At 46.4% G+C, this 14,225-nt stretch overlaps 1 protein-coding gene across 17 annotated transcripts in view; it reads right to left on the minus strand.

Annotated features, from left to right (window-relative positions):
* Nucleotides 1–14,225, minus strand: part of disp1 (dispatched homolog 1 (Drosophila)) — a 513,892-nt gene that overhangs the window by 87,294 nt on the left and 412,373 nt on the right. The gene's annotated exons all lie outside the window — the stretch shown is intronic.

Here is a 14,225-nt window from a genome sequence, read left to right on the forward strand (position 1 = left end):
GAAAAGAAGAAAAAAAAACAAAAAAAAGAAAAACCCTAGTCAGGAGGAAGGTTATGAAAGTACTCGATAAAAGGTCCCCAGACCTTATGGAACTTTAGATCCGAATTAAGAACTGAATAATGAATTTTTTCGAGGTCCAAGCAGGCCATAATGTCGTTAAGCCATTGCGCATGAGTGGGCGGGGCAACATCTCTCCATCTAAGGAGGATCAAGCGTCTCGCCAGGAGAGAGGCAAAGGATAGTATTCGGCATTTGGTCAGACCCAGACATAAATCTGTCTCGCCCCAAAAACCAAACAGAGCAATTAAGGGGTTAGGTTCTAGGTGCTGATTCAGAATACCCGATAATGTAGTGAAGACATCTTTCCAGAATTTCTCCAAGCTAGGACAGAACCAGTACATATGGATGAGAGAGGCCACGCCCCTCTTGCATTTATCACAGAGCGGACTAGTGCCAGGGTAGAATCGAGATAGTTTAGATTTAGACTTATGGGCTCTATGAACAATCTTAAACTGTAAGAGGCAATGGCGAGCACAAAGGGAGGTTGAGTTAACCGATTTGAGAACTGAGTCCCAGCTCTCCTCGGATAAGGAGATATTTAAATCCTGCTCCCAGGCCATTTTAATTTTATCCACAGGGGCCCGTCGTAAGGCTGCTAGTTTATCTCGGATAATTGAAATTAAACCTTTACCTAGTGGATTAATGGTAAGAAATAGGTCCATAGCATTTTTCGCAGGCATTTCAGGAAAGTTAGGAATTAAAGGAGCAGTAAAGTGTCGGATTTGGAGATATCTGAAAAAGTGAGCGTTAGGCAGGTTGAACTTAATGGAGAGCTGCTGAAAAGAAGCGAAGCGATTATCAATGAAGAGATCTTCAAAATGTCTAATGCCCTTCCTGTACCAAACATGGAATGCTGAATCGTACGTAGTAGGTAAAAAAAAGGTGATTATGTGCGACAGGGCTAGAAACGGAAAACCCCTGGAAACCATAGCATTTCCTGAACTGAGCCCATATACGCAAAGTGTGTCTAACCAGAGGGTTAGCTATTGATCTGGGCAGACTGCTAGGGAGTGCAGAGCCAAGAAGTGCAGATATAGATAATTCTTTAGTGGAGCTCAACTCCATTGCCACCCAGTTAGGGCACTCGGGTTGACCGTGGAAGAAAGACCAGAAAGCAGCACAACGTATATTAGCTGCCCAGTAATATAAGCGAAAGTTAGGTAAAGCCATGCCACCCTCTTTTTTAGATTTCTGGAGGTGGATTTTATTAATTCTAGAGCGCTTATTCTGCCACAGATATGACAAAATAATAGAGTCTAAGGAATCAAAAAAGGATTTAGGAATAAAAATTGGGATAGATTGGAATAAGTATAAAAATTTGGGGAGAACATACATTTTAACAACATTAATACGACCTACCAAGGACATAGATAGAGGTGACCATTGTACCAGACTCTGTTTTATAGTATATGAAAGATTGGCAAAGTTTTCACAAAAGAGATCTTTAAACTTCCTTGTGACTGTAATTCCAAGATAAGTAAATTGATTATGGACTACTTTAAAAGGGAGATCACGAAATATTAGTTCTTGTGCTTCTTTATTAATTGGGAAAAGTTCACTCTTATGTAAGTTGAGTTTATAGCCAGAGATCTGGCTAAACTGGTCAAGAAGTGAAAACATTAGAGGTAAGGATGTAGACGGATTTGAGAGAAAGAGTAATAAGTCATCAGCATAGAGAGAAACTTTATGCTCAACACCCCTCTCCAAATCCCGGTCAATTCAGGACAGTTTCGAAATGCTATCGCCAGAGGTTCTATAGCCAAATCAAAGAGAAAGGGACTTAAGGGGCATCCCTGACGGGTGCCACGTTTGAGATTAAATACTTGGGATTTCTGAAAATTAGTTAAAACAGAAGCAGTAGGACACAGGTACAGCAATTGGATCCAAGAGATGAAACTTTGGCTGAGGTCAAATTTTTCTAAGACTGCAAAAAGGTAGTTCCACTCTATACGATCAAATGCTTTCTCTGCATCAAGGGAGATAACACATTCAGGAGTCCCAGTTGGAACTGAGTATAATATATTAAATAGACGCCGAATGTTAAAAAAAGGGAGACGGTTTTTAATAAAGCCTGTTTGGTCATCAGAGATAATGGAGGGAATAATGGTTTCTAATCTATGAGCCAACACTTTAGCTAAGATCTTTACATCAACATTGAGCACAGAGATCGGCCTGTACGAGGAACACTCTGTTGGGTCTTTGCCCTTTTTTAAAAGAAGAATAATAGATGCCTCATTGAAAGAGGTTGGCAATTTGCCGTAATTAAACGAGTCAGATAATACTGAAAGTAACTGAGGAGAAAGAAGTGAAGAGAATGATTTATAAAATTCCACAGGGAACCCATCAGGTCCAGGAGATTTCCCTGAGGACAGTGCAGAAATTGCAAAAGATATTTCTTCTGGTGATATAGGCTCATTGAGTTTGGCTTTGGAATCAGATGAAAGTGAGGGCATATTCAGATTCTGTAAAAATTGATCCACAGAGATATTGTCATTCAGGGATTCAGAGGAATAAAGCCGAGAATAAAAATTTTAAATGCGTCATTAATTTCTAAATGATCCGATGTAAAGTCTCCGTTCTCCTTCCGGATCTTTGTAATATGTTGTTTGGCTTTGGAACGCCTCAGCTGATTGGCTAGGAATTTACCAGACTTATCCCCATGAATGTAAAAGCAGCTCTTGCTTTCGAGAAGTTGGCGTTCGACAGGTTGAGTGGACAGAAGGTTAAATTTAGTTTGGAGTTCAACGCGCTTCTTGTATAATTCAGGGTTCTTAGTTTGGGCATATATTTGATCCAAATCTTTAATCTGGTTAATGAGGTCTGCTCGATCTGCACGGGATCTTCTATTGAGATTTGCTGTGTAAGAGATTATTTGACCCCTCAGATATGCTTTCATGGCATCCCAGACAATCTGGGATGGCACTTCAGGTGATGTATTAGTGTTAAAATAAAAGGTTTTCTGGTCCTTAATAAATTTTACGAAATCATCATCCGATAATAAAGTTGAATCGAACCGCCAGTGTTTGTTCCTCTGAGGGAGACCAGGAAAGTTCAGAGAGAGGGTAATTGGGGCATGGTCAGAAATCAGTATACTCTGATAGTCACAAGAGTGGGCAAATGGGATAAGTTGGTTATCGAGTAAGAAATAGTCAATTCTAGTGAAGGTATGGTGAACATGTGAGAAAAAAGAATAATCTCTCTCCGTAGGATGGAGGAAACGCCATATATCAGAGATACCAAAATTAGAGAGAAACGATTGAATAGCTAAGGCAGATTTAGTAGGTGATCTGGTAACAGAGGACGATCGGTCCAGTTTAGGATCCAACCAACAGTTGAAGTCACCACCCAGTATAAGAGAGTATGAGTTTAAGTCTGGTAGTGAGGAAAAAAACCGTTCAAAAAAGTTAACATCATCAAAGTTGGGGGCATACAGGTTTGCTAGTGTAACTTTAGTGTTATATAGTTTACCAGAAACAATAATAAAACGGCCATTTGTATCAGATATTTTATTATGGAGTTCAAAAGGAATATTTGAGTTAATAAGAATGGAAACTCCCCTAGCTTTAGCGGCAAAGGATGAATGAAAATGCTGACCCGCCCACTTTGACAGAAGCCGGGAGTTATCAGAACAACGAATATGAGTTTCTTGGAGGAAAGCAATGTCAGCTTTGAGTTGTTTAATATGTGAGAATACCTTCCTCCTTTTAACAGGGTGGTTCAATCTCTTTACATTCCAGCTCACGAATTTAAGTGCATTAGCCATTATCAATTACTAATGCATAAAAGGCAGCAGGCATATAAAAAGTCAAGCAGTACAATAGCAGTCTGGGAGCAGAGATGTAAACATAGATTCGTAAGGTCAAAATATAAACATGTCCTAAGCAATAAAGAGATGTTGGAACTGGAAAATCCACCCCATCCGCACAACCCAAAACTAGACGGCTACCAAAACAAGTAGCTAGCTCTACCAAAAAAATTAACCCAAATACAACTTCCAGATCTGTGTCATTAACAACAGTTCCGTATAAATACTATAGCAAATAATAACTAGTTTATGCACTAGAAAACATAACTACAGATTAGAACATCTTCTGCAGAAATATAAAACTTAATACAGAGAAAATCAGAAGAAAACCAAAACTAACCTACCCGTGAAAAATTATAGAAGAATAAAGTAAGAGAAAGGGGAAAAAAAAGGTAAGAAGGAAAAAGAAAAAAGAAGAGGAAGGGGAAAATTATAAATTCAAGACGAGTATTTATCAACCATTTACAGAGAAGGGAGAAAAAAATTCAGAGATTAGAAAAAAAGGGGTGAAGAAAAGAAAAAGATAAAATAAATAAATATTTAAAACAAAGGAAAAATGAATCAGCAGTTGAACTGTGAACCGACAAACAGGGAGGCCTTGACTAAAGACTTCGAACCTCCAAAACAAGTTAGAGTTAGTTGTAGAACTCTGTAGGTAAAGTTATACAAGAATAAAAATAGATTACACACACACCAAATCCCGGGAGAGATTGTCAACAGCCCTTAAAGTTTCAATGAATAATGTCTGAGTGATTCAAGTGAATTCCGAGTCCAAAGAAAGTAATTTTACTACGAGGAGTACTTATCCACCATTTTAGGAGGTCCGATCAGATTCCGAAGATGACTGGATAGCCGGAAGACTTGCCACAAACGCTTCAGCTTCCTTCGCTGATTTGAACCACTTGAATTTCCCGGTATTAAGCTTGATTCGTAGGTCAGCAAGGTTACGAAGGGAAGGTTTGAAACCACGATCAAAAAGCACTTTCATTGCGCCTTTAAACTCAGCGTGCATCTTTAAGGTCTGGGGTGCAAAATCTTCCACAAAGCGAATGGTTGTATCCTGGAAAGAAAAAGAACCTCTGCGACGTGCCTCCACAATCAGACTGTGTTTTACCTGGTATTGATGGAAACACAAGACTACTGGTCGCGGGCGGGAGCCCAGAATTCCGGGGGGAACATAAACTCTGTGTGCCCATTCGAGCTCGGGCGGCTTCGGAAGCAAATCTTTCCCGAATAACTCACAGAGAAACTCGGCGAAAAACTTCACGGTTGATCCCTTTTCAGTCGCCTCTGGTAATCCCAGAATTCTGATGTTGCAGCGTCTGCTACGATTTTCGAGATCCACCATTTTGGAAAGAAGTTTATTAGATTTTTCCTCTAAGCTGGAACAGAGAGTCTCCAAGTATCGAACACGACTCTCTAAACCTTCAGAAGTCGAATTGATGCGAGATAAGTGTTCAGCATGTTTGTCCACTTTATCGTTGATCCGATCCAGTTTGTCTTCTAACTGTTTGAAAGCGGTTTTAAATTCCTTTAAGATTTCATCTCGGAGCTTTCCAAGCGCAACCATCGTCTCGTCCGACGGGGTCATAGCTTCTTTTCTCCCGGATTTAGAACTCTTGCTAGACATTGTAAGTTAGATATATTCACAGGCAAGTAAGAGATACCGAAATAATTCCTAACTAAGGTTTAAAAAATGAAGACATTTAGTGCAAAGATAGCGACAGTAACGGAACAAAAGTTCGGAGCAGCTAAACAATCGCCATCTTACCGGAAGTCCCAAATGTATAAAATTCTAAAGGGATTGGACAGGCTAGATGCAGGAAGATTGTTTCCGATGTTGGGGGAGTCCAGAATGAGGGGTCACAGTTTAAGGATAAAGGGGAAGCCTTTTAGGACCGAGATGAGGAAAAACTTCTTCACACAGAGAGTGGTGAATCTGTGGAATTCTCTGCCACAGGAAACAGTTGAGGCCGGTTCATTGGCTATATTTAAGAGGAAGTTAGATATGGCCCTTGTGGCTAAAGGGATCAGGGGGTATGGAGAGAAAGTAGGTACAGGGTTCAGAGTTGGATGATCAGCCATGATCATACTGAATGGCGGTGCAGGCTCGAAGGGCCGAATGGCCTACTCCTGCACCTATTTTCTATGTTTCTATGATCATGAAAATCACCATGAAATTCCCCTATCACATACCATTAAAAATTGTCTACATTTATTATTTCAATTCATAATTCAAGTTAATTAAAATATTGCCTACAATATAAGTTGAAAAGTTTTCTTTTAGGCATGCTTAGGCAGGGCAAATGCTGCAAGGCAAGACAGGTTTTAGAAAGGCTATGAAAACAATATGGTCAGAGATTTGGATTGTCAGAGGCAAAAACAGAATTACTGGGTTCAAGACTACAAGGATGGAATCTGTTGTCACCAGGCACAAATACTTCCATGAAGGATGTCGATATTTGAGACAGATATTTCCCAGAATAACTGATGCTAAGGTTAAGGAAGGCATTTTTTGTTTTGTTGTTGATTCATAAATCAAACAGGTCATCAATGACAGGTAATCCAAAGAATTTTTATGTGGGGCTGAAGAAAATTGCAAGGAAAGCATTCACGGATATTGTTGAAAACTTTGTTGGCAACCAGAGAACCAAATTATGTGTAACTGGTTGGCCATATGCTTCAAGCATACAAAACCATGAAGTGCATGTCGCTAACAATTCATTTTCTGCATTCCCAGTTAGACTTCTTCCCTGCAAATCTTGGCGCTGTCAGTGACATACATGGTCTTAGGTTTCGCCAGGACATTGCAGTCTCGGAGAAACGGTTATCAGGGCAATTGGAATCCACCAATGCTGGCTGATTATTGTTGGGCACTTGAGCAAGAAACCTCAGACACTGAGTTCAAATGAAAATTATCAATAAAACATCTTCAACTTGGTTGGACTATTGCAAAGTGTCAGCACCATTATGAAATTAAATATATTATCTTCAATAAAAGTTATCTTTTCTTGTTTCTCCAAATTCCTATGTGATACAAGTAGGCTGAAATTATATTTGTGTTCATCCTTAAGCAGTCTATCATAACCACAAAAAGTTTCTGAGGAAGCAATACTTTTCAAAAAAAAAAAATTGTTGTCCAGTGTTTCCCAGGAACCTTCTCTGAACAAAGGTAAACCAGTTTTGGCACTCCTGCTGCCGTCAAGTTGTGAGAAACTAAGGAAACTTGTTCAAAGACCAAGAGCCTGAAATCTGGCACACAGGTCTGTGGACTATAGAGCAGCAGCAATCCCTACCCTTCTGTTTGCTTCAGAATATGAGCAACCTACAGTAGGTATTTCAAAGGAGGACAATCACCCATACAGAAAGGGAATTAAATCTATAAGTCTTTAGGTTTCAACAATGCTATCTTGTACAGAATAAAACCTTCTAACTACTTTAGCTGTATTAATAACTATGCTTATCCCATGGATGATGAAAGTTCAACAGAAGTGCAATGATGATAACGGAACAGATTTTGCTGATCTCTGTTTCCATCTCCATCTATCCCTCATCTGGCATTGCTACACTTGGAAGTACTTTAAAGTTATTTCAAGGCTGAAGCAAAGATTTTGAAAACAAGGTTGATGTGGTTGAAATGGGAAGGTTAAAAGGCCAGAGCATTTTCCTTTTACCTTTAAAAGGGAATCTGTGGAATGCAGTAATTAGGGGGCTGCTATAGGAGTCAGAGGCACAGATAACAACAAGCCACAGGTTGGAATGTTCCACCACAGGGATGCCGTTGGGAAGGCTGTTAAAGAGCCTTTTAGAAGTGGCTAAGGGTGTGAGCACACAAACAGATGTAGGGTAAAGTAAAAAGGAAGAGAGCTCACGGCAAGCTTATTTCAAATGCTGTCATTTTGTTTTAGTCCTTGATAGAAACTCTTTTTGAGCTGAGACCATTTAAAACAAAATTTTCAGAGAATGTGTGTTCTGAAATTAATAGAAATATAGATGTTAATGTTTAAAGGTTGGAACCAGTGAGATGCACTCCTGCCCAGGGTCAGGGTCTGTTTTCCTTGGTAGCAGTGCCTAAAACTAGAGGACGTAGGTTTAAGGTGAGAGGGAGGAGATCTAGAAGGGATCTGAGAAGCATGTTATTTTTAATTAAACACCGGAGCAGTAAGTATCTGAGATAAGCTGCCAGAGGAGGTGGTGGAGGCAGCAACAGTAACAACTGATGCTAATGGTTTTCAAGAGGCTTTCAGATAGCCACAGGGATGTGTAAGGAATGGAGGGATATGGATCAGGAGCAGGCAGAAGGAATTAGTTTAATTCAGAATTGAGCTTGGCACAGACATCATGGGCTGAAGGGTCTGTTCCTGGCTGTACTGTGTTGTGTTAACATTAAAGAGCATATCCAGAGATAAGGAATTCATGCAGGGAAGTGGCATGGTACTGAGAGGAACATTGGTTGGATAAACACAGTTGGCCTAATTATATGCTGTACAACTCTGACTCTAAATTATTTACAGTATTTTCTGGAGTTGCAGACCTTACTGGGACTGTTGCTGCAGAGGAACAACACTGTCGCTGCAGAGGTACAACACTGCGCCTGCAGAGGTACAACACTGTGCCTGCAGAGGTACAACACTGTCGCTGCAGAGGTACAACACTGTCGCTGCAGAGGTACAACACTGCGCCTGCAGAGGAACAACACTGTCGCTGCAGAGGTACAACACTGTCGCTGCAGAGGTACAACACTGCGCCTGCAGAGGTACAACACTGCGCCTGCAGAGGTACAACACTGTCGCTGCAGAGGTACAACACTGTCGCTGCAGAGGTACAACACTGTCGCTGCAGAGGTACAACACTGTGCCTGCAGAGGTACAACACTGTCGCTGCAGAGGTACAACACTGCGCCTGCAGAGGTACAACACTGTCGCTGCAGAGGTACAACACTGCGCCTGCAGAGGTACAACACTGTCGCTGCAGAGGTACAACACTGCGCCTGCAGAGGTACAACACTGCGCCTGCAGAGGTACAACACTGTGCCTGCAGAGGTACAACACTGTCGCTGCAGAGGTACAACACTGTCGCTGCAGAGGTACAACACTGTGCCTGCAGAGGTACAACACTGTGCCTGCAGAGGTACAACACTGTCGCTGCAGAGGTACAACACTGTCGCTGCAGAGGTACAACACTGCGCCTGCAGAGGTACAACACTGTCGCTGCAGAGGTACAACACTGTCGCTGCAGAGGTACAACACTGCGCCTGCAGAGGTACAACACTGTCGCTGCAGAGGTACAACACTGTGCCTGCAGAGGTACAACACTGTGCCTGCAGAGGTACAACACTGTCGCTGCAGAGGTACAACACTGTCGCTGCAGAGGTACAACACTGTCGCTGCAGAGGTACAACACTGTGCCTGCAGAGGTACAACACTGTCGCTGCAGAGGTACAACACTGTGCCTGCAGAGGTACAACACTGTCGCTGCAGAGGTACAACACTGTCGCTGCAGAGGTACAACACTGTCGCTGCAGAGGTACAACACTGTCGCTGCAGAGGTACAACACTGCGCCTGCAGAGGTACAACACTGTCGCTGCAGAGGTACAACACTGTGCCTGCAGAGGTACAACACTGTGCCTGCAGAGGTACAACACTGTCGCTGCAGAGGTACAACACTGTCGCTGCAGAGGTACAACACTGTGCCTGCAGAGGTACAACACTGTCGCTGCAGAGGTACAACACTGTGCCTGCAGAGGTACAACACTGCCTGCAGAGGTACAACACTGTCGCTGCAGAGGTACAACACTGTCGCTGCAGAGGTACAACACTGCGCCTGCAGAGGTACAACACTGTCGCTGCAGAGGTACAACACTGTCGCTGCAGAGGTACAACACTGCCTGCAGAGGTACAACACTGTCGCTGCAGAGGTACAACACTGTGCCTGCAGAGGTACAACACTGCGCCTGCAGAGGTACAACACTGCGCCTGCAGAGGTACAACACTGTGCCTGCAGAGGTACAACACTGTCGCTGCAGAGGTACAACACTGCGCCTGCAGAGGTACAACACTGCCTGCAGAGGTACAACACTGCGCCTGCAGAGGTACAACACTGCGCCTGCAGAGGTACAACACTGCGCCTGCAGAGGTACAACACTGCGCCTGCAGAGGTACAACACTGCGCCTGCAGAGGTACAACACTGTCGCTGCAGAGGTACAACACTGCGCCTGCAGAGGTACAACACTGTCGCTGCAGAGGTACAACACTGTGCCTGCAGAGGTACAACACTGTCGCTGCAGAGGTACAACACTGCGCCTGCAGAGGTACAACACTGCGCCTGCAGAGGTACAACACTGCGCCTGCAGAGGTACAACACTGCGCCTGCAGAGGTACAACACTGTCGCTGCAGAGGTACAACACTGTCGCTGCAGAGGTACAACACTGTGCCTGCAGAGGTACAACACTGTGCCTGCAGAGGTACAACACTGTCGCTGCAGAGGTACAACACTGTCGCTGCAGAGGTACAACACTGCGCCTGCAGAGGTACAACACTGCGCCTGCAGAGGTACAACACTGTGCCTGCAGAGGTACAACACTGCGCCTGCAGAGGTACAACACTGCGCCTGCAGAGGTACAACACTGCGCCTGCAGAGGTACAACACTGTGCCTGCAGAGGTACAACACTGTCGCTGCAGAGGTACAACACTGCGCCTGCAGAGGTACAACACTGCGCCTGCAGAGGTACAACACTGCGCCTGCAGAGGTACAACACTGCGCCTGCAGAGCTACAACACTGTGCCTGCAGAGGTACAACACTGTCGCTGCAGAGGTACAACACTGTGCCTGCAGAGGTACAACACTGTCGCTGCAGAGGTACAACACTGCGCCTGCAGAGGTACAACACTGCGCCTGCAGAGGTACAACACTGCGCCTGCAGAGGTACAACACTGCGCCTGCAGAGGTACAACACTGTGCCTGCAGAGGTACAACACTGCGCCTGCAGAGGTACAACACTGTCGCTGCAGAGGTACAACACTGTCGCTGCAGAGGTACAACACTGCGCCTGCAGAGGTACAACACTGTGCCTGCAGAGGTACAACACTGTCGCTGCAGAGGTACAACACTGTGCCTGCAGAGGTACAACACTGTCGCTGCAGAGGTACAACACTGTCGCTGCAGAGGTACAACACTGTGCCTGCAGAGGTACAACACTGTCGCTGCAGAGGTACAACACTGTGCCTGCAGAGGTACAACACTGTCGCTGCAGAGGTACAACACTGTCGCTGCAGAGGTACAACACTGTGCCTGCAGAGGTACAACACTGTCGCTGCAGAGGTACAACACTGCGCCTGCAGAGGTACAACACTGCGCCTGCAGAGGTACAACACTGTGCCTGCAGAGGTACAACACTGCGCCTGCAGAGGTACAACACTGTCGCTGCAGAGGTACAACACTGTCGCTGCAGAGGTACAACACTGTCGCTGCAGAGGTACAACACTGTGCCTGCAGAGGTACAACACTGTCGCTGCAGAGGTACAACACTGTGCCTGCAGAGGTACAACACTGCGCCTGCAGAGGTACAACACTGTCGCTGCAGAGGTACAACACTGTGCCTGCAGAGGTACAACACTGCGCCTGCAGAGGTACAACACTGTCGCTGCAGAGGTACAACACTGTCGCTGCAGAGGTACAACACTGCGCCTGCAGAGGTACAACACTGCGCCTGCAGAGGTACAACACTGTCGCTGCAGAGGTACAACACTGCGCCTGCAGAGGTACAACACTGCCTGCAGAGGTACAACACTGTCGCTGCAGAGGTACAACACTGCGCCTGCAGAGGTACAACACTGTCGCTGCAGAGGTACAACACTGTGCCTGCAGAGGTACAACACTGTCGCTGCAGAGGTACAACACTGCGCCTGCAGAGGTACAACACTGTCGCTGCAGAGGTACAACACTGTCGCTGCAGAGGTACAACACTGCGCCTGCAGAGGTACAACACTGCGCCTGCAGAGGTACAACACTGTCGCTGCAGAGGTACAACACTGCGCCTGCAGAGGTACAACACTGCGCCTGCAGAGGTACAACACTGCGCCTGCAGAGGTACAACACTGTCGCTGCAGAGGTACAACACTGTCGCTGCAGAGGTACAACACTGCGCCTGCAGAGGTACAACACTGTCGCTGCAGAGGTACAACACTGTCGCTGCAGAGGTACAAAATGCGCCTGCAGAGGTACAACACTGCGCCTGCAGAGGTACAACACTGTCGCTGCAGAGGTACAACACTGTCGCTGCAGAGGTACAACACTGCGCCTGCAGAGGTACAACACTGCCTGCAGAGGTACAACACTGTCGCTGCAGAGGTACAACACTGCGCCTGCAGAGGTACAACACTGTCGCTGCAGAGGTACAACACTGCGCCTGCAGAGGTACAACACTGTCGCTGCAGAGGTACAACACTGCGCCTGCAGAGGTACAACACTGTCGCTGCAGAGGTACAACACTGCGCCTGCAGAGGTACAACACTGCCTGCAGAGGTACAACACTGTCGCTGCAGAGGTACAACACTGCGCCTGCAGAGGTACAACACTGTCGCTGCAGAGGTACAACACTGCGCCTGCAGAGGTACAACACTGTCGCTGCAGAGGTACAACACTGCGCCTGCAGAGGTACAACACTGCCTGCAGAGGTACAACACTGTCGCTGCAGAGGTACAACACTGTGCCTGCAGAGGTACAACACTGCGCCTGCAGAGGTACAACACTGTGCCTGCAGAGGTACAACACTGTCGCTGCAGAGGTACAACACTGCGCCTGCAGAGGTACAACACTGCGCCTGCAGAGGTACAACACTGTCGCTGCAGAGGTACAACACTGTGCCTGCAGAGGTACAACACTGTCGCTGAAGAGGTACAACACTGTCGCTGCAGAGGTACAACACTGTGCCTGCAGAGGTACAACACTGCGCCTGCAGAGGTACAACACTGCGCCTGCAGAGGTACAACACTGTCGCTGCAGAGGTACAACACTGTGCCTGCAGAGGTACAACACTGTCGCTGCAGAGGTACAACACTGTCGCTGCAGAGGTACAACACTGTGCCTGCAGAGGTACAACACTGCGCCTGCAGAGGTACAACACTGTGCCTGCAGAGGTACAACACTGTCGCTGCAGAGGTACAACACTGCGCCTGCAGAGGTACAACACTGCGCCTGCAGAGGTACAACACTGTCGCTGCAGAGGTACAACACTGTCGCTGCAGAGGTACAACACTGTCGCTGCAGAGGTACAACACTGTGCCTGCAGAGGTACAACACTGTCGCTGCAGAGGTACAACACTGTGCCTGCAGAGGTACAACACTGTCGCTGCAGAGGTACAACACTGCGCCTGCAGAGGTACAACACTGTCGCTGCAGAGGTACAACACTGTGCCTGCAGAGGTACAACACTGTCGCTGCAGAGGTACAACACTGTGCCTGCAGAGGTACAACACTGTCGCTGCAGAGGTACAACACTGTCGCTGCAGAGGTACAACACTGTCGCTGCAGAGGTACAACACTGTGCCTGCAGAGGTACAACACTGCGCCTGCAGAGGTACAACACTGCCTGCAGAGGTACAACACTGTCGCTGCAGAGGTACAACACTGTCGCTGCAGAGGTACAACACTGTCGCTGCAGAGGTACAACACTGCGCCTGCAGAGGTACAACACTGTCACTGCAGAGGTACAACACTGCCTGCAGAGGTACAACACTGCCTGCAGAGGTACAACACTGCCTGCAGAGGTACAACACTGCCGCTGCAGAGGTACAACACTGCCTGCAGAGGTACAACACTGCCTGCAGAGGAACAACACTGTCGCTGCAGAGGTACAACACTGTCGCTGCAGAGGTACAACACTGCCGCTGCAGAGGTACAACACTGCCTGCAGAGGTACAACACTGCCTGCAGAGGTACAACACTGTCGCTGCAGAGGTACAACACTGTCGCTGCAGAGGTACAACACTGTGCCTGCAGAGGTACAACACTGCGCCTGCAGAGGTACAACACTGCGCCTGCAGAGGTACAACACTGCGCCTGCAGAGGTACAACACTGCGCCTGCAGAGGTACAACACTGTCGCTGCAGAGGTACAACACTGCGCCTGCAGAGGTACAACACTGTCGCTGCAGAGGTACAACACTGTCGCTGCAGAGGTACAACACTGTCGCTGCAGAGGTACAACACTGCGCCTGCAGAGGTACAACACTGCGCCTGCAGAGGTACAACACTGTCGCTGCAGAGGTACAACACTGCGCCTGCAGAGGTACAACACTGCGCCTGCAGAGGTACAACACTGTCGCTGCAGAGGTACAACACTGTCGCTGCAGAGGTA

Source organism: Hemitrygon akajei, chromosome 9 (assembly GCF_048418815.1).
Source record: "Hemitrygon akajei chromosome 9, sHemAka1.3, whole genome shotgun sequence".
Lineage (NCBI taxonomy): Eukaryota > Metazoa > Chordata > Chondrichthyes > Myliobatiformes > Dasyatidae > Hemitrygon > Hemitrygon akajei.